The sequence below is a fragment of the Pelodiscus sinensis genome, chromosome 2, assembly GCF_052426305.1.
Source record: "Pelodiscus sinensis isolate ZL-2025 chromosome 2, ASM5242630v1, whole genome shotgun sequence".
Lineage (NCBI taxonomy): Eukaryota > Metazoa > Chordata > Testudines > Trionychidae > Pelodiscus > Pelodiscus sinensis.
The window spans coordinates 71,064,885-71,084,177 of NC_143053.1; the positions used below are offsets into that span (position 1 = coordinate 71,064,885).

Consider the following 19,293-nt stretch of genomic DNA (forward strand, 5'->3'; position numbering starts at 1 on the left):
GGGATAGGGCAGTTGCTTGCTTACCTTTCTCCTTTTGTGTCTTTGTATGAGTCTCTTCTAACTCCCTTCAGAGGCTGCTCTACCCTAATCCTCTGGATAGTTTGGTTCTACCTTTTTGGATGGTTTCTACCCCTTCCACTTAGAGGTTCTCTGTGACCATGATCACTCAAAAGTAATTCCTGAGAGAAAGACATTTTCAGTAATGCAGCATGTAGAAACAGACTTGCTTTTTCAGTTTACAGGAGGGGAAGCTCTGGCTTCACCAATGTGACAAGAGCAGCTTTGCAAAACACCTGCAAATGCTTTATGGCCACTATTTGCTAACTCCGTTTAATTCTTTCTCCAAACCTGCTCATTGCCACAGCTTAATCAGTAGCATTTAGTACACATCTCCTTTCTAAGTGATCCTTAGACACAATTTCATGTATCGCAGCACATTAGGATCAGTGTATGCCCATGTCCTATCAACCCTTGCACCATGGGGGTCATTACAATGTTTACAGTATTACAAGTTGAAAAAGCTTTAGCATAAGCAAACTGTATTAAGGCAATTCCCCACCTGGACTGCCAAACTAAGAGAAACTGAATCACTACTGTGAAAAGTGCAGAGACAGTTCTACTGTGCAATGAAGAAAATAGGAATCTCTGTGGTTATAGCTGAAATCGGGACTTTGTATGCCTGTTCGCTTAAAGGCAACTGAGAGAAACATGGAAGCAATGGAAGAAAAAGAAAGATAGGGAGCATATAATCATAGAATCATATATAATCTATGATTCTATGATCATATGCTCCCTATCTTTCTTTTTCTTCCATTGCTTCCATGTTTCTCTCAGTTGCCTTTCAGCTAACAGGCATACAAAGTCCCGATTTCAGCTATAACCACAGAGATTCCTATTTTCTTCATTGCACAGTAGAACTGTCTCTGCACTTTTCACAGTAGTGATTCAGTTTCTCTCAGCATTAACAGCTGGTAAAGTTAAAGGCCTCAATCCTCCCATTTACTAATGTGCTGTCTTCTTGTAGACTTCACAGGTGCAGGGGTCCACTAATGTGACTTTCAGGATCATGGTCTACATGATAAATGGTGTAGTAAGGCCTCAATGTGGCAGTGAGTGTGAGACTGACTCTATAGTCTGATAGTGTAGATTTTCACCTGGCAGCAGGGGTGGCATTCTGCTCCAATGAATATATATTTGGCCAGAATGGCAATAATGCAGGTCTCAATGGCCTCTGTATAACAGAACATGAGCTTTGCAGAGCCCCCTTCCCAGACTTCCTGTCTGAGAAATTAACACACTTAAAGGTACAGTTACCAATACCTCAAACCCCCTGGAGCACAACTGAAGTCATTGTAGTTCTATGTGGAAGCAAAAACACAAGCATAACAGAGCAGGACCTAAAAAGAGAGGTATAAAAGGTATACTAAACTATATATTTAATAATATCTAAGTATCTTATACTGAGCCTATATTTAAAAATGGTACCTAGCTCTGGTAAAGCACTTTTCATCTGCAGGTCTCAAAGTGCTTTACAAAGAAGCTGAGTCCTGAAACTCAAAGACAGGCAGTGCAGTAACTTGCCTAAGATCATCTAACAAGGGCAGTTGGTAGAATAAGGACTTGAGCCCAGATCTCCTGAAACCTACACTACCACTTGTCTACTGAGCTGTGCTGCCTCCCTAAATCTACACTTTCATTAGTTTCTTTTGATGTGACTGTATCTATTCTGGTTCCTCAATAAAGAAACACACATTTTTTAAAAAAAACTTTTCCTGAGAAGATTTTTTTATGATTCTTCCGCTTAAAATAATCATACCATTAAAACAAAAGTGAATTCACAGACATAAAACCCCATTTAAATAATGTTATATTGACAGAACCTGACACAAAGCCTGGAAATTCAGAGTTGTGGTTGGCATCTCATGCTGCACTCAAGTCACTGTGTTTTTTATTTTCCACATGAGCATTAGTGTCAACTTTAAGTATGGATTTCCTCACTCTTTCAGCTTGTGTCACAACCTTCACATTATTTAAAGATTTTTCCTATGAATATCTAGAAAACAGGAGTGTATCATTATGTTGTCATTAGACTTTTGTCATTTTGCTACTTCTAAAATAAGTTCTGGCAAATAAAATAAGAAATAGTCAAGAACTTGGGCCAAAACTCTAACCAAATACAGTCCACATTTTTCAGCATTTATGGAAAAAATAGGTTTGGGGGTGGGTAAGAGGTATTACTCTTTTTATTTTTGTGTCTCCCTGCATTTTCTGCTTCTGGAGAGAATTAGGAGAGTAAGTTCTGAACTGCACAAGAAAGTTTTTCTCACATTACCTCTTTTGGAAACACAAAAAAACTGGCGTAGGTAACTTACAGCACTTGGAACCAAGATACTATACAGTATGAATTCACTGGCTATATTACACAGTTCTTCATATCACTACTGTCATCTCTTTGAAACCTCCCCCAGCTTCCCAAACAAACCCTGCCATTGGTTTTACTTTCTTGTTTTAGGAGGCCTTGGCCCTGAAATTGCACCTGTGCAGATCCTCTAAAGTAATAGGACTTTCTGGAGAAGCAAGGCTTCACCTGCATAGAGACAGCTTCAGGAGTAGGGCCGTACTCAGCACAGGAAATCATACAGAATGAGTGATTGCTTCATACCACTGAAACCATTTAATCTAAAAATGCCTTTGTTTCAAAAAAGAAAGGAGTTTTAATGTGTTGCAGAAGCATTTGCCTAACCCATTCTTCTACAGCCAAATTCTGTTCTTAGTTACACTAGTGTAAAGCCAGAGTAAAATCATTGCCTTGCAGTTATTCTGCATTTACACCAGAGTAACTGGCAGCAAAATTTGTCTCTTGGTCCCAATTTTGCAAACATTTAACCCTGTGCATAACTTTGTTTATGTGTCAAGTCCTATTGACACCATAGCCATGGATGCATATGGCGGCACTTAAGTGTTTGTAGAATCAGGGCCTTTTTACAGGTTGTTTACATCTTATTTACTTGTGTGCACTAAGCCTATTTAGATGTTTTTCTTGTTTAAAACTCTTTTGTATGTTTGCTGGTTCTCTGATGAATTGCTTTCTTTACTGATAGGTCTATAGACTGATTTGTTGCTATACCATAACCATGTCTGTGTTATAATCTTTTATTATTGCTATGGAATGGTGAATTTCTATTTCTAGGTTTTTATTTCAATTTTCCACATATTTTTCTTAAATCTTAATTGCCAGCTCCTCTAAAAACATGACACCAGGAAACAGCCCACCAGAGGAGAGCTTGGGAAGATATAATCCTTATTGCTCTCAGACACGGCTTGGTCTTGTAAAACAAAATATGAGATAAAGGCAATTTAAAATAACTCAGCACAGTGTATAAAGTCTGTATGAGAAAGCATGTGATAAGTAAGCTCCAGTATGTGTAATCATTTTTCAGATGGAAAACAAGACAAGTCCTTATCACATACTTGAATTCTAAGCTCACCATACATTGTGGCTCATTTTAGAGCTGCAATACTGAGGCAGAAGCAGGATCTGAAACCATTTAACACCAGTATTACTAATTCTCTCCACTTAGCAAGAACTTTCAGATTATAGTTTGCTGGGCATGTATACATGACTAATAGCATGTAACTAGATCTGGTCAATCATGTGGGGACCATGCGACTTGTTTCTGATACAACGGGCCTGTGATATTTTGGTTTCAAAGCAGAAAGCCTGACTGAAGCATTTTAGCACTTCATCTTGTAAACAGTTACTGATGAACTGAGGGACAAATTTTAGCTCGCGCATATCACCCTTGCAGAGTTAAGGAGCCAGAACAGTCCCCTCCCATAAGGATGGCTAATTTATATAGCCATATTTCCCTTCCCCCATTATACGGACATAGATGGAAGCATTGATGGGGATATGAATGGAAGCAAGAGCAGAGTTCTCTGCTTTCCAACCATTCTGGATTGTGGAGGAGTCCACAGACCATCATGCAAGACTGTAATAAAGCTACAGGCTATGTCTACATTGGCATGATTTTCCAGAAATGCTTTTAACGGAAAAGGTTTTCCGTTAAAAGTATTTCCGGAAAAGCGCGTCTAGATTGGCAGGACGCTTTTCCGGAAAAGCGTCCGTGGCCAATCTAGATGCGCTTTTCCGCAAAAAAGCCCAGATTGTCATTTTCGCGATCGGGGCTTTTTTGCGGAAAACACTACAGTGCTGTCTACACTGGCCCTTTTCCGGAACAGTTTTCCGGAAAAAGACTTTTGCCCGAACGGGAACAGCATAGTTTTTCCGGAAAAGCACTGATGATTTTACATTAGATCGTCAGTGCTTTTCCGGAAATTCAAGCGGCCAGTGTAGACAGCTGGCAGGTTTTTCTGGAAAAGCAGCTGATTTTCCGGAATAACTTGCCAGTGTAGACACAGCCACAGTGTCTTCTGGAGCTTAAAGCCAGATTTGGGATATGTAATACAAACAGGGCTAGCTTTAAATTAGCCAGCTTGCATACCAGAGCAGCAAAGCTGAAGAAGCGTAGGCTTTCATGCAAGCTAGCTGCCTGCATATTCAGCCAGGTTTCTGGGTGGGCTTGTACAGCCCACACTAATGCTGCCACAACTTCACTGCTCCAGGATCTGAGCTAGCTAGGTTCAAGTGGGCATGTAGGGACTATAGCAGTGTTTCTCAGAATGGTCTTCAGGCCCACTCTGAGAAAGCTGCTACTAGGCCGCTCCAGTTTGTTTGCTTACCGGCTCTTCAATCACGAAGCCTCGCAGCTCCCATTGGCTCTGGTTTGCAATTTGCAGCCAAGGGGAGCAGCAGGAAGCATGCAAGGCTCCATGGCTGCAGAGCCGGTAAGTAAACAAACTAGAGCAGCCCAGTAGCAGCTTTCTCAGAGTGGGTCTGCACCACTTTGAGAAACACTAGACTATAGTGTGGGTACACCCTTTGCCATCTTTGTTTTCCTGCGAAGTGCAGCACAGAATCTTGGCCGTAATATTTACCCTGGGAGAAGTCCGCTTCACTTCAGTCAGACTCACAACAGTAGCAAAAACGATGCTCAGCTGTAAGCATTTGCATTGTTACGCCATTAGTCACCTTTTCCTGTCCAGTTAATACCATTCAAATGAACATTATTAACTTTATGTTTCAGTCCATGCTTTTTGAAAGCCAGTTGTATACTACTGGGAGTTTGCCATGTCCTCCTTTTCATCTTTTCAAGCAGTAAAAAGCACCTATTCTCCTGATGTTAAGTGCTCCTGCTTTAATAGAATCAAAAACAATTCTACAAAATGCAAATCTCACATATCTCTGCTTTCCAAACTCCAGTTCAGATATGCTTCCACTCAGGCTGTCTTGTAGATGCCAAAACTTACAATATTGAGCAAGCAAACACAGAGAAGCCAAAATAAATCTAGCTATTTCACAGACACAATGTGAGGAGCCGAGCTAGCACTTTCAGTGTGGTGTAATTAAGGCCATAACTAGCATTACAGTGGGAATTCGCATACAGATTGTGACAGAAACTAATCTACTTGGCTTTGAAATGTTTCCTTAAAAAGAAATATTTTTATTCCAGTGTTTGTGCAAGAGGTAGAAAGCCTTCTGTCCTTGACACAGGAAGTAGATAACACCTGTCAGTAGAATTCAAACCACCTGCTCAGTCTTCCTTGGGGAATAAGGCCTGCAGCTGGCTACACACTCACCAGTTTATGCACTGCAAATTCTTTGCTTTCTTCTTCTTCTTTTTTTTTAATAGTTTAAACTCAGACAACCCCCTTAGTCTTCACCCGAGAAAGCAACAAAAATTAGGCTAGAATTCAAAGGACACTAGTAGAGGGTTTTTGAAAGGTGGGAAAGCTGTTTTCCTCCATTTGACATTGCAAAACACAATTTTGCATTTTTTCGTGATTAGTGATCAGCATACAGCACTTGTTCCTAAAATGAAATCAGAAAGACTTAAGGACACAATGAAGAAACATGAAAATTAGAACCCCAATGTCTGTCCTCAAAAAGCTAAAAAGTATTTTTTTTAATCCAGAAACTTTGAGATCAGCTGTATGCACAAGAGATTAAGTGAAATGCCAAAAGTCACAGTTTCAATTGGATGTCATTACTCCACAATGTAGTTGTTCTGTGTTATTTTTGGTATATCCCTAAATGAGCTGTACTACCATACCAGCCTTATAAGCATTTGCTTTAGGTTTTCTTACATTTAGAAAAAAAAATCACAATTCATTCTGAATAAGGTTTTATAGAAATGATTGGATTATAAAGCAGAATGTTTCCCTTTGTGTGCACTTTTTTATGGATACCATAGAACTATGTAAGTGACCTCCCTGGCGCTCCCTCTCTCAGCCCCCTGCTTTGGATTTCTGTGAAGCATGAAGTGTTCTTTTAATGATCTGGAACCAGAGATTGGAGGGTAGAAGTGAGGAAAATGGGAGAGAGGAAAAATAATTTCACACTTAAAATCTGATAGGGTGGGCCAGTTCAGTAAAATAGAATATGATTTTTTTCTTTCCTGGGTAGAATACATTTATCTGGTGTTCCTTACGCATCATTCTGAACCAAATATCACCTTTCTTAACATATGCTGGAAAAGATGTCTAACTGTGGAAAAAAGCTGAGTCAGACAAATAAAAAGCAAAGCTCCCAGCATGAAATTGCTCAACAAAAAAAACGGTATAGATCATAACAAAAATGAAAAAGAACTCTCCGTGTCTATACTTGAATTCTTTGTCTAAATGAGCGCCACATGTCAGAGTTGCTCAAAAAGAAATTTTTTTTTCTTCTGAAGCTCACATACGGTACACAGTCCAACTCCAAAGAAATAATTACGGAAATGATACAACCAGCTTCATTGTTTGGGTCTGTTCAATAGCGTTCACTCCTTATCAAAGGTCCCCCTCATGACTGAATGCAGCACTGCCGGTGCTTTTCCTTTCTAACATCCCCCTGTGACCTGGGTCTATAATGGTCTGTTACCTCTGCCATCTAGCCTTCTGGTTAGATCGGCTCTTGGTCCATTTCTCTTTTGGGGCTAACATGAAATTAATTATGTCAACTCAAAACAGCCACCTGGGACATCAAAGCCCATTCTATAAACACTCGTACTTCATGGAAAGCCAAAGCCAATGTTGCCAAAGTTATACCCCTGCTAGGTTCCTTGAATTATGGTAGTAAGAGCCTTCCTTTTCTGCCCTGGGCTGACCAAGGACTGGTTTGTAGTAGAAGCAGTCCGCATTTATGTGGCCTGCTAGGCCCGGATTGACCACCACCTGCTCTTGTCCCTTCTAGGCACTGAACGAAAACTCACTGGCTCTGCCTACAGGATCATGGGAGCTCTCTGGAGGCATCCCCCAGAGGCCTGAACTACCATTTTTCCATTCAACCAGGCTCCTTTCTTAGAGTGGGGTGAGCAGAGACAGCGTGTGGCCTGCAGCAGGGGCAGCAAATGCTTAGTATTCCTGAGAGCAGAATCCTTAGGCCAGTTAAGTGCCATCTGCTACAGGCCAAAGGTGGTTTGTACAAAGTGCAAAAATATCAGACTTACAACCCCAAGTGCTGGGCTCTATCATCTGGGAGGAGATTATCAGATATACAGTAGCATGCATGAAGATCTCTCATTAAAGGCCTGAGCTAATTTCCCTTTACATCTATGGATATTTTTCTATTGACTTGAATGGAGTATAGATTAGAAACTAAGGGATGGCACTCATGAGAAAAGCCATTTTAAAAAATGAATATTCTGCCATTTATCAATGGTGTCCCACCCAGTCCTGCAGTGCTGGGATGTCAATGAGAGTTTTCATTGCACAATGATGGGATGGTCAGGACCCAAGCTTCTTTCCTGGGCACATAAAAGCCCTTATTTAAAATACATGAGATTCTGGTAAAGAGCAATAATTTTCTGTTGTATATTAATATTCAAGCAGCACCAACACGCATGATGTCTACACACCCTTATATTCATGAATTAAATTAGAATAAATTGACTAGGGAGGTTGTGAAATCTCCATCAGTGGTGATATTTAAGAGCAGGTGTGAGGGCTGTTCCCCACTCTGGGATTCCGAGTGCAGAAGGTGGGGGCCAGCAAGAGACCTTAAATACGTTGCCTCTATAGGCTTCTGCTTAAAAAACCTCCCCAAGGCTACAGATTCCCTGGCCTTGGGAGATAGGCTGCCACCACTAAGTGAATTAAGAAAAACCCTGAAAAACAGGAAGAAACACTTGAACTTCTTTCCAAGGGGTACCCCAAACTCTTTTACCACAAGAGAGCTTGAAAAAAAAAGAAACAAAAAAACACAGAAAACAAACTGTCTCTCTGATAGCTGATCTCTCAGGCTAGGCAGACACACACAGAGACCTCCTGTTACCTTCCAGGACACAAGAATCAAATCATCGCCTTTAAAAAGGTGATTTTATTAACAAAACAAAAATATATACTTGGTTGCTAGATGTCACAGAGCAACTGAGAAAGAGCAGATTAAAACACAGAAAAAAATGGTATTTCTGGAACAGCTTGGCTACGTCTACACTGGCATGATTTTCCGGAAATGCTTTTAACAGAAAAGTTTTCTGTTAAAAGCATTTTCAGAAAAGCACGTCTAGATTGGCAAGGACGCTTTTCCACAAAAGCACTTTTTGCGGAAAAGCGTCCATGCCAATCTAGACGTGGTTTTGCGCAAAAAAGCCCCGATTGCCATTTTAGCCATCGGGGCTTTTTTGCGCAAAACAGTACTGTGCTGTCTACACTGGCCCTCTTGCGCAAATGATTTGCGCAAGAGGGCTTTTGCCCGAACGGGAGCAGCACAGTATTTCCGCAAGAACACTGACGATCTTACATGAGATCGTCAGTGTTCTTGCGGAAATTCAAGCAGCCAGTGTAGACAGCTGGCAAGTTTTTCCGCAAAAGCAGCTACTTTTGCGGAAAAATTTGCCAGGCTAGACACAGTCCTTAGGTATAGTGATTTGGAAGAGGAAGGCACATGGATTTTACAAAGAGAAGTTTAACCAAACACAAAACAAACCCTGATCATGACCAAACATACATTCCTCTCTCTACTCACGATCCATACTGATCCATACTTCAAGGCCCCATTCCTTCCTATGCCCAATATTTCTTGGTAATGGCATGGTAATTCCGTTTGATTATTCCATCTTACTTCCTCCAGTTTTAATTTAGAACTCCCACAAAGGAACAGCAGGTAAGTATCTATATTCAATTTACATTTCAACAGTCTTTCCCGTTGGCTTTCCTGGCTTTCTGCCAATGCCCCCTAGCTACTACCCCCCTGAGTTTAACCCTTTAGTCACTGGGTGCTGGACAGGATTCCTCTATCCATCACAGCAAATTAGACAAAGATCTGTCAGGGATGATCTAGATGGTGCTTGATCCTGCCATGGGGGCAGGGGGCTGGACTTGATGACCTTTCAAGGTCCCGTCAAGTTCAGGCCATGTCTACACAGCAGTGTTATTTCGGAATAAGCTATACCAGACAGCCGTTTCTCGGGTTTCCCTGCTTGCTTGCCTATCTCTCTGAGGGACAGCAAAGCATTTTCTCTTCTTTCTCTGGTTGCCCTGATTCAGGACACCACAGCACTCTATACTATGGAGCTAGAGCTGCCTCCTGGCAGTCTTCAGCTCTTGCAGCTTTTGCTGCAAGTCATGCAGCACTTTCTGCAGGCTGCCTCCCATACTCTGCAGGAACCCAACCCCCAGGGCTTCTGGGAGACCCTCCTCGGGTATGTGGGGGAGCAGCTACAGGAGCTGAACACCACTCACCGTGGTCCAGATGCTATGTCCCATCGTTTCTGGCATCTGGACACCAGTGCAGACTGGTGGGACCACATCATTCTGGAGCGCTGAGGAGACCAACAATGGCTCCAGAACTTCAGAATGAAGACAGACACCTTCCTCGAGCTCTGTGAGTGTCTCACCCCTGCCCTGAGGCAATAGGACACGCAGATTAGGCTTGCCATTCCCTTCCAGAAGTGTGTTGCCATCGCCTTCTGGAAACTCTTCTTGACAGACAGCTACCAATCCGTGGGGAACAAGTTTAACTCATGCAGGTATGGCATTCATGGTTTATTGTCGCAGGAGTGGGGGGTGAAAGGACAGAATGTGCTTCCTAGGGAAAAGGGGGTGAGGGTGGTGCAAGCCCCCCCAGAAAGGTTTGTTCTGTCCCGCCCTCACAAAGCCCCACCTGGGGTGGCCATGATTGCAGGGGGGGTGCTCCTCGTGAGTAGGGGAGAAAGGGACTGGGAGGGCGGGGAAGTGGCAGGCACCCTAGCATCCCTGTGATTCTCGGTTTGTTTGTCTCTCTCTGCATGTGGGTCAGGGTCATCAACAGCATCCTGCTATGCAGAGTCATCCATCTAGCAGATGTGGACACCATCATCAAAGGGTTTGGCATCCTGGGCTTCCCCAACTGTTGGGGGGGGGCTATCAACGGGACATACATCCCTATTTGTGCCCCAGACCACCAGGCATCAAGCTACATCAACCACAAGGGATACTTTTCGGTGGACCTGCAGGCTGTGACTGACCACCGGGGCCAGTTTATGGACATAAACGTTGGGTGGTCAAGGAAAGCACACGATGCACATGTGCTCAGGAACTCTAGTGTCTGCCAGAAGCTGCACGATGGAACTTTCTTCCCTGGCCACCATATCAGGGTTGGGGATGTGGACATGCCCATATGCCTGGTGGGGGATGGCAGCCTATCCCCTGCAGCCATGGCTCATGAAGCCGTACACCAGGGGTGGCCAGCCTGAGGCTCATGAGCTGCATGCAGCTCTTCAAAGAAAAAATTGTGGCACCCGCACCTGCGCCCATACCTGCAGCTCATAGGTCTTGGCTGTAAAAGGGGCACCGTGTTTCTTTTTTCTTTTTTTTTGCTCAACAACTTTTTTCTCTTTGCACCATATCCACCATTATTTTGACTCTTCATCTGTAACAGGTTGTCCACCTCAACCCCTCACAACAGGAATTTAATGCCAGCCTGAGCAGGGCCCACATGATGGTTGAGGGTGCCTTCAGTTTCCTGAAGGCACGTTTTGGATGCCTCCTCACCAACCTGGACCTTGGGGAGCACAACATCCTACATGTGCTGGCTGCATGTTGTGTCCTGCACAATGTGTGTGAGAGGAAGGGGGAGGCCCTTCTGCCAGAGTGGGGTGCGGCGGCAGACCACTTAGGCAGGGCCTACAAGCAGCCGTGAATGGCTGCCTTCTGGAAGGCCCATCAGGGGGCTGTGCGCATCCTGGAGGCCCTTGGGGAGAGCTTCTCCCCAGGGAAGCAGTGAGACTGTCCCCTGGGGGCTTCTGCTTCACCCCTCACTGCTGTCCCTCCACTTACCCCTCCCTTGGCCCCTTTCCCGATGACAAAATAAAGACACTTTTGTTTTGAACAACTAAACAGTCTATATTTTCTATAACTGGGGTGGTCAATGAAACTGGGGAGAGGGGAAAGAACGTGGGAGAGGGAAGGAGAGAGGGTGGAAGAAGGGGGGTGGTGAAAACCTTGGAGGAGGGAGCTGGAAGGGGAAGGAGAGGCTCAGGGCTCTGGCTGGGAGTGGCACCAGCCTCTGTGGCTCCCACTGCCACAGATGTGGGGGCCTCAGTGTCCACGGGGGAGGGAGAGAGGGGAAGAGGGAGTGGGAGGAGGAGCAATAGCAGGAGATGAAGCAAAGGCTGGAGCAGTAGGAGGCAGCATGGTCTGCACAAGAGTGTGCTCATCATTGCACAGGTACTGGCCCTGAGCAAGCAGCTCCTGCCAGCTCTCCCACCGTAGTCGCAGGTCCTCCTCCACCTAGCATTGGATGGTATTGTGCAGGGCTCACAGTGCTGCCAGGTGCTGTCGCTGGTACTCGTTCATTGGACATGTGTGCCTGCGGAAGCCTCGGGTGCGGGAGGATGTCCCGGATGTCTCCACTTGCAGTTGGTCTGGCTGTGGAGAATATGTGGAGAATAAAGACAGATGGTCAGTCATCTCAGGGGACACAGTGCCTGAAGCCCAGCTCCCATCTGCAAACCAAGAGCAACAGTTCTCGGTGCCATCACAACTGATGTGCTTGGCGCCATGCCATGTGTGCTATGGCCAGTGGTCCCTGATGTCCCCAGGAGTGGGGGCTGCCCTGAGACTGTGGGCATGCCCCTTTGCCATGTGCGGGAGTGCTGTGTGTGTGTATGGATATCTTCGGCCTCCTTCTAGAGGTGGCTTGTGGAGAGGGTCCCATCCTGGGGTCAGGAGCATGTCAGGTCCCTCCAGACACTCTGCAGCCAATAGCCCTAGGGTCTTCTGTTGCAGCCTGCTGTGGCCCATGCCCAAAAGTGGCACAGCACATGCTCCCACATGCACAGGTTGCTGCGTGACCTGTGGCCAGCAAGAGCCAAGCATGGAGCGCCTAGCTCCTCCCACCCCCTGCATGAAAGGAAAGAGATGGCACTCACATGATGTTCCTTCCCCAGCCTTGAACAATGTCTGGGAGATATTCACAGGGAGGCCTGGGGCTCCTGAGTCACCTCTGTGCTCAGACTGGCCTCATCCAGGTCCTAGGCCTCCTCATTGCTTTTGTCTGTTCCCCCAGTGAGGATGACAACTTGCGTCTCCAGCCCAGAATCTATAACTGTGGAGGGGAAGGGACTGCCCTGCCCCCCAGGATGCAGTCTAGCTCATTAAAATAAGAGCAGGTGTGGGGCTCTGCCCTGGATCTGGAACTGTCCTCCTTGGCCCTGGCATAAGCCTGGCAGAGCTCCTTGACCTTCAACCGCGCCTGTTCTTGGGTGTAGATGTGGCCTTTGTTCCCCAGGCTGTCTGCCATGCGGCCATAGACATCCACGTTCCTACGTTTGGTGCGGAGATCCTAGAGGTTAGTCTTGTCCCCCCAAACTTCAATAAGGTCCAGGACCTCCGTACCAGATCAGGAAGGTGCATGTCATTTGCAGCCTCTGGCAGGCTCCTTGGAACTGTCTGAATACTCCCAGGGAGCAGTGGAGAGCTGGCTGGCATCATCACAATGACTCATCTTAAGACTAAATGATGTCAGGGGCAGCTGCAGGGTGGCTCAGGGCTGTCAGGCCTATTGTGAGCCACAAACCCTGTCTGCAGAGTCTGCAGTTTTAAGGGTTCCAGGGGAGGAGGGGAGATTGAATTTTCCTCTGTGTGGACAGAGCCGCTAGCAGGGCACCCTGGGAAGGGCTGGAGGCCCCCTATTCCCTGTCTACACAGCCCCTATTCCAAAATAGCTATTTAGGAATAGATGCTATTCCTCATAGAATAGGGTTTACAGAACTCGAAATAAGATGTCCGCTATTTTGAAATTATTTTTAAATAGAGGTTTGGCTATGTAGATGCTCACAAAGTTATTTCGGCATAGCAGTCATTATTCCGAGATAACTTTGCTATGTAGAGATACCCTACAATGAAATCTATAGCAATTTTTAAGAGGAGACAAAAGCAAACAAGTATAGGTTACAACAGAATGTCATGCGTAGTTCTGGTAATAAATTCCTTGTCTTTTTCCCCCCACCTTTTCCTAGTCTTTAAAGAACAGTCTGGTGAAAGCTTGGGTGTCTGTACATGGAGATTAAAACAGCTTGTGTTTTAAAGGACTTTAATGAAGTCCAGAACAAATTAACCAGAAGTACTACAACCAAAAGCCTATTAATACTGCTACACTGGGGACCTCTTAAAAGCTCATAGTTTTGGTGTATTCCAAGTTTCTTCTTGCACAGTATTTGGAACAGGATGTGGGTTGAGAAGGTTTCTAAGGTTCTCAGTACAGTAGTTGTTAACCTTATGATTGTTTTTCATTGAAATTATAAAATGATCATTGTTCCCCAGTTTGATTTCCTAGAGGATTTTATTTCTTTATAAGGTGTATGTTTCAAGGTATAAAATGGCACATAGTGGGTTTTGTTTAATCTCTCTCTCCAGAGTCAAGTTAAGAGTAAATGTCTTAAAACCAGACCTCACAGTTAGGACGTTTTTGTACCGTTGCACCTAGCTCTTCCCTCTTGGACCACCCCAATAATTCCTCTGACCATGTTTTTGAAGTTTTCATATAGAGCACGTCTATACTTACGCAGTCAATTTTCTAGCATTCAATTTAGCGGGTCTAGTATAGACCCGTAAATCGAACACCGAGGGCACCTCCTCCCAGCAACCGATACTCCTCTTTCTGCAAGGAGTAAGGATGCCACCATGGCTCAGCTTAAGGTAAGCTGACTCCAGCTACACATTTTACATAGCTGGAGTTGTGTACCTTAAGCTGACCATTTTGATCTAGTATAGACCTGGCTATACTGTATTACCAAGACATACACAGAGTGGGGTGAGCCAAGAATGGACTTACCTCTCAGTGTCCTTCCTTGGGAGGGAGACTTCATCTGACTTACCTTACTTTCATGGAGAACCTGAGTAGTCACTGTTGAGGGACTGATCTAAAGTATGTTCCTAGTAAAGAAGGAAGGAATAACTCAACAATACTCATTTTAAATCTTTATTAAAACTTAACAATACAGAAGGGGACTAGGGAAAATAGCCTCTCTTCTGTGCAGTTTTCAAAATTCAACAAAATCTCAGACAAAAACCTCGGTATTTTTCAATAAAATAGCTCTCAATGTACACATATCCAAATGTTGAGGGAGCTAATTAGCAGCTTAATTTGGGTTTTCAGATAACAAAGAGTATACTTTTTCAACTTCATTAAATTTAAAAAAGAAGAAAAACATCCTCCACATTTCATTAATCATTCCAATAGAAATAAATCATATAAACTAAACATGTGCCAAAGAAGTCAGTTCATATTCAATTACTATCATATTGTTAATTTACCAAGTCTCAACAAAAAGGAGCACTATGTCCAATCAATGTAATTTGGCCAACATTAGGTAACTGATGTTTAAATTTAGTTTCTTAAATCAATATTTGGACAACTAAATTGGTGGCCTCATCTTCAGAGGTGCTGAGCACATGCGGCGCCAGCTGATTTCAGGAAATAAAGGCCCAGACCCTTTGAAATATTTATACTCCCAGCTTCTCATTTCAAACAGTATTACATCAGCATGCACTAGGAAACTTTAGCACACACCAGTAGAATCCACACAGGATATTTATCACATGCTGGTGCATGCTAAAATTTACACCCCACTGGTGTAACACCCTGTGTAGGCAAGTCCTTATGGGACAAACATGAATTTACGAGTCTGATTTTAGGCATGGAGATTCATCTCAGGTATTGCCATTTGTGCTTAAAAGTTCATAGAAAAGAATAGTTATGAATATAGGTCCCTTCTGTCGGGATATCACCACAAACACGGAACAGCATGAGTCAATCAATAATAGGTAAACCACATCAATAGTAGATGGAATTCATTTTGTCCAGTAAAGGAATACCTTCACCATTGTTTAAATGGGTAATGTCACATTGATTTCTTACCCATCAAGAACAACATATATCTGCTTTCTGTTAACCTTTATTACTCCTCCAGGAGAATATAAAACGTAAGAATAGCCATACTTGGTCCAAACATAAGAACAAAGGTCCACCTAGCCCAGGATCCTCTTTTACGACAGTGGTCAATGCCAGGTGCCCCAGAGGGAATGAAGAGAACAGATCATTATCAAGTGATCTATCCACTGTCATCCATTCCCACCTTCTGAAACACAGAGGCTAGGGAGATGATCCTTGCCCATCCTGGCTAATAGACATTGATGGGCCTATCCTCCGTGAATTCCTTTTTAAACCCTGTTATAGTCTTGGCCTTCACAACATCCTCTGGCAAGGAGTTCCACTGCATTGTGTGAAGAGCAGGATCCTCTGAGTCCTTGTGGAGCTCTAAGACACCTTCCACCTTTTGACAACTGACAAACATAAGAAGTCTCTACCTAGCTCCCTATAGAGCCTGTCATTGCTGTTCCTTGAGTCAGTCAGAAGAATCAGTAAAGGTCCATGATGAGCACCGATGCCTTCTCCGGTCATGGCTGAATGTACAACCTGAACAGTTCTCCAAGGGCCTGCTTGCCTGGTATTGATGTCAAAGAGATCCAAAACTCAGATCTCCTGCCTGGCATCATGCTGTGCCACTTCCAGCACACATCTGTTACATGGCAACGAGCGCCAACAATTCCCTTAGTTACTAATAATGCCCATCAGATTTCTCGTGCCCTTCATGTCTTTGAAGCCAAATGTTTATCAAAATATATCATCTAACAAGCAATATTGAAATTGTTCTTCTTATGACATTAAACGGGCCCTAATCTGCCACCTCTACTTACCTCTGTTCAGTACCAGTTAAAAGAAGCGACTACTTGCAGAATCCAAGTAAATAATTAAGGATGGGATTTTCAACAGCACACAGCATTGACCCAACTCTGCTCCCATTTAAGACAATGGCAACTGAGCTCCATGGGAGGCAAGATAGAGCAAAGTGGAGCAAATTTCTTTCGAGTGCACCCCCTGATTTCCAATGGCTATCACTGAATCTGTCTATTTTGGCCAAGTTCTGATGTCTCTTCCTGTGACTGATATTGCCAACCTTCCAATGCTGCCTTATCATTCAAGCGTGACAGGTAAAATTCATCTTTGGTCCTGCACAGGGCTGTGTGCACAGCCTAAGTTCTATTAATGCCTGATGTTAAGGGAGACCACCTGCACTGAGAAAAATTTTGCCCCAGTAGGAAATCAAAGGAAGTGGAAACAGAGGAAGGCTGGGTTTTCCCAGAAATTATGGAAAGTTTTGACTTCGTGTATGTCTTTGACCCAAAAAGAGTTCTCAAAGGAAAATAATGCTCTCTTTGCCTCACACTTTCCAAAATGGAACAAAACTTTTAAAAGGTTTTTAATACTAAAAAGCCTTGGTATTCTACAGGGTTTAAAATTATAGGTTCCTGCTTATTCCATCCCTAGACACTAGCCAAATATAATAATGTAGGGAACATAATGCCAGTTTAGCAGGTTTGGAAATAATGTCGTGTTTCTTAATACAGAGCACTTTCCCATGTTCTCTTCTGTCCTTCTTTGGAATGGTGATGTGGCAATGTCTGGCTGGCAAGGTGCAGTGAATGACAACAGTGAATTACTGAGTAAATGACCCTGCCTATCTGCACTGGGTTCCTATTGTATTATTGTAATGCATAGTTAAGCTCATGGGTGACTAATCATAACTGTCACAAATGATATATTATTTTATTTTGATATAGTCTCTCTTCCCACCACTATTGCAAGTCTACAGCCACCAGATCAAGATATGATTAATAATTTGTCAAGCTTCTGTAGGGAGGAGATGGTACCTGTATATCTTCATAATATAAGCTAAAACAGGACACCCCAAAGTTCTGTGTGTTACGCCTTTATTATAGCTAATGAAGTAGCCCACACCTTATCAAACAAGTACCAAGCTGTTACAGTTGTTTGTTCACATTTGGCTAAGCTTTAGCTATTTTTATGGAAGAACAAGAGGAAATCGTTCCATAATGTAGGTTGTTCATCCTTTGACATTAGCTTCATCATATGTGTGCAAGGATTTAAATATTTTTTCTTAAGAGAAATAAAACAGCTCACTTCTGGATCAGGATCCCCACCTCCCAAGTACAACACCCTGAAATTCCAGGTGTAAACTGCTGAAATTCTGAAATTGACCACTTTTAAGATAATATGGCTGTGAAATTGACCAAAGTGAACCATGATTTTGGTAGGGCCCTAGACATATGGATCTGAATAAATTCTCCCTAGGTAGCTAGCTGGAAGAGGGAGAGACATCAGGAGCAGACTGTATTTACATGAATACACCTATTCTGCTTAGCTATCCAGCAGACAGAGCATTGTTGTTCGAAGTGATCAACTGTGGCTGGTGCCGGGTTATAAATCACTTTAGGACTGAACGCATGGGGTAGTGAAATTGTTGTCATCAATATAGTTGTTTCTGTATAGCTAAAGAGGAGCAGAACTGTGCTTAACCTGTTCCGAATGAGGGGTTCACCCGCAATTGAAAGGACCTTCTTAAGCCAAGTTCTTGAACTCCAGATCCCTGTGAAAGTAAGAGAGGCAGAGAGAATATCCCATCCAGGATGTGTGAACTGTCTCTAAATATCCCCTGTCTGGTTTAATGTGTGTTCTTCCCATTCTTCAAAGAAAGAACTAAACAGGCTACATTAGGAGCCTCTTTAGTATTTTAAATGCTCAGTCAGAGCTGAAATCCGTTATAGTGGGACAGTGTTTTTGCTCCCCAACCTGCTAAGAGCTAAAATTCGCTTATAATATGTCTACACGGCAGTGTTATTTCGGAATAACTGAATAACACTACAAGCCTTTATTTCAAAATAATGTTGAGCTGGAGGACTTCTTACTCCAACTCCTGCAACCCTCATTTTACGAGGAGTAAGGGAAGTCAAAGGAAGAATGTTCTTCCTTGGACTTCCTGCTGAGTAGACAGCGCCAAAAGCCGAATTAAGCTTTTTCAACTTAATCTACGCAATTGACGTAGCTCAAGTGGCATGGCTTAATTTGACTTTTGGCCTTCTGTGTAGACATGCCCTAAGAGACTGACCTGAGGAGGTCATAGCAGAGAGACAGGTGGCAGCCAGTTAAAGCATCAAGCAGGCAGCTGACAGGAGCAGCCACTTCTCACTGATCAAGAGCAACCACTGTGAGTATAGTGTAGTAAGGGAGCAGAGGGCGGCAAAGGAACTCTGGTTATAGAACTCAAGAACAGGAGGCACAAGGCACTGCCTCTCACATGGTAAGATGAATGTGCTGCTCCCAGTTTTATGTTTATGAATCCTGCTCATTAATCCTAATTAATGTCAGGTGGTTTCTCTCTTTTCATTAAAAGTTTCTTTTCTGAACTCAGACACTGTGCTTGCGAGCAGAGACACATTGTCTCTCAAAGGGGCCCAGAGTGGTATGTAATTTTCTCAGGTTCCTGGGTGAGAGCTTGAAATGGCTCTGTATTCAATTGATAGAGAGGAGCCCCTAGATATTGAACCCAACAGTGGTTGCTGCTTGATGTACCTTGCAGAACAGTTACATATGTAAGACATAGGGGGTAAATAAACTGGTCTGGTTAGCACTGGTGAGGCCTCAGCTGGAGTGCTGTGTTCAACTCTGGCTGCAACACCTTAGGAAAGATGTGGACAAATTGGAGGGAGTCAAGAGGAGAGCAACAAAAATGATAAAAGGGTTGAAATACCTGACCTATGAGGAACCATTAAAAAAACTGGGTATGTTCAGTCTTGAGAAAAGAAGGGTGGGGGGGAGGGACTGATAAAGTTCAAATGTATTAAAGGATG

General features: G+C 43.6%; 1 long non-coding RNA gene across 1 annotated transcript in view; it reads right to left on the minus strand.

The window, feature by feature from the left end:
- Nucleotides 1-10,986: 10,986 nt before the first annotated feature.
- The window catches only part of LOC149525285 (uncharacterized), a 47,199-nt gene continuing 38,892 nt past the window's right edge, over nucleotides 10,987-19,293 (minus strand). Inside the window, exons 2-3 of the long non-coding RNA XR_016348767.1 lie at nucleotides 14,400-14,457; nucleotides 10,987-11,949 (exon numbers count right to left, since the gene is read on the minus strand). This is a non-coding gene — a long non-coding RNA (uncharacterized LOC149525285). The remainder of the gene's footprint in view (nucleotides 11,950-14,399; nucleotides 14,458-19,293) is intronic.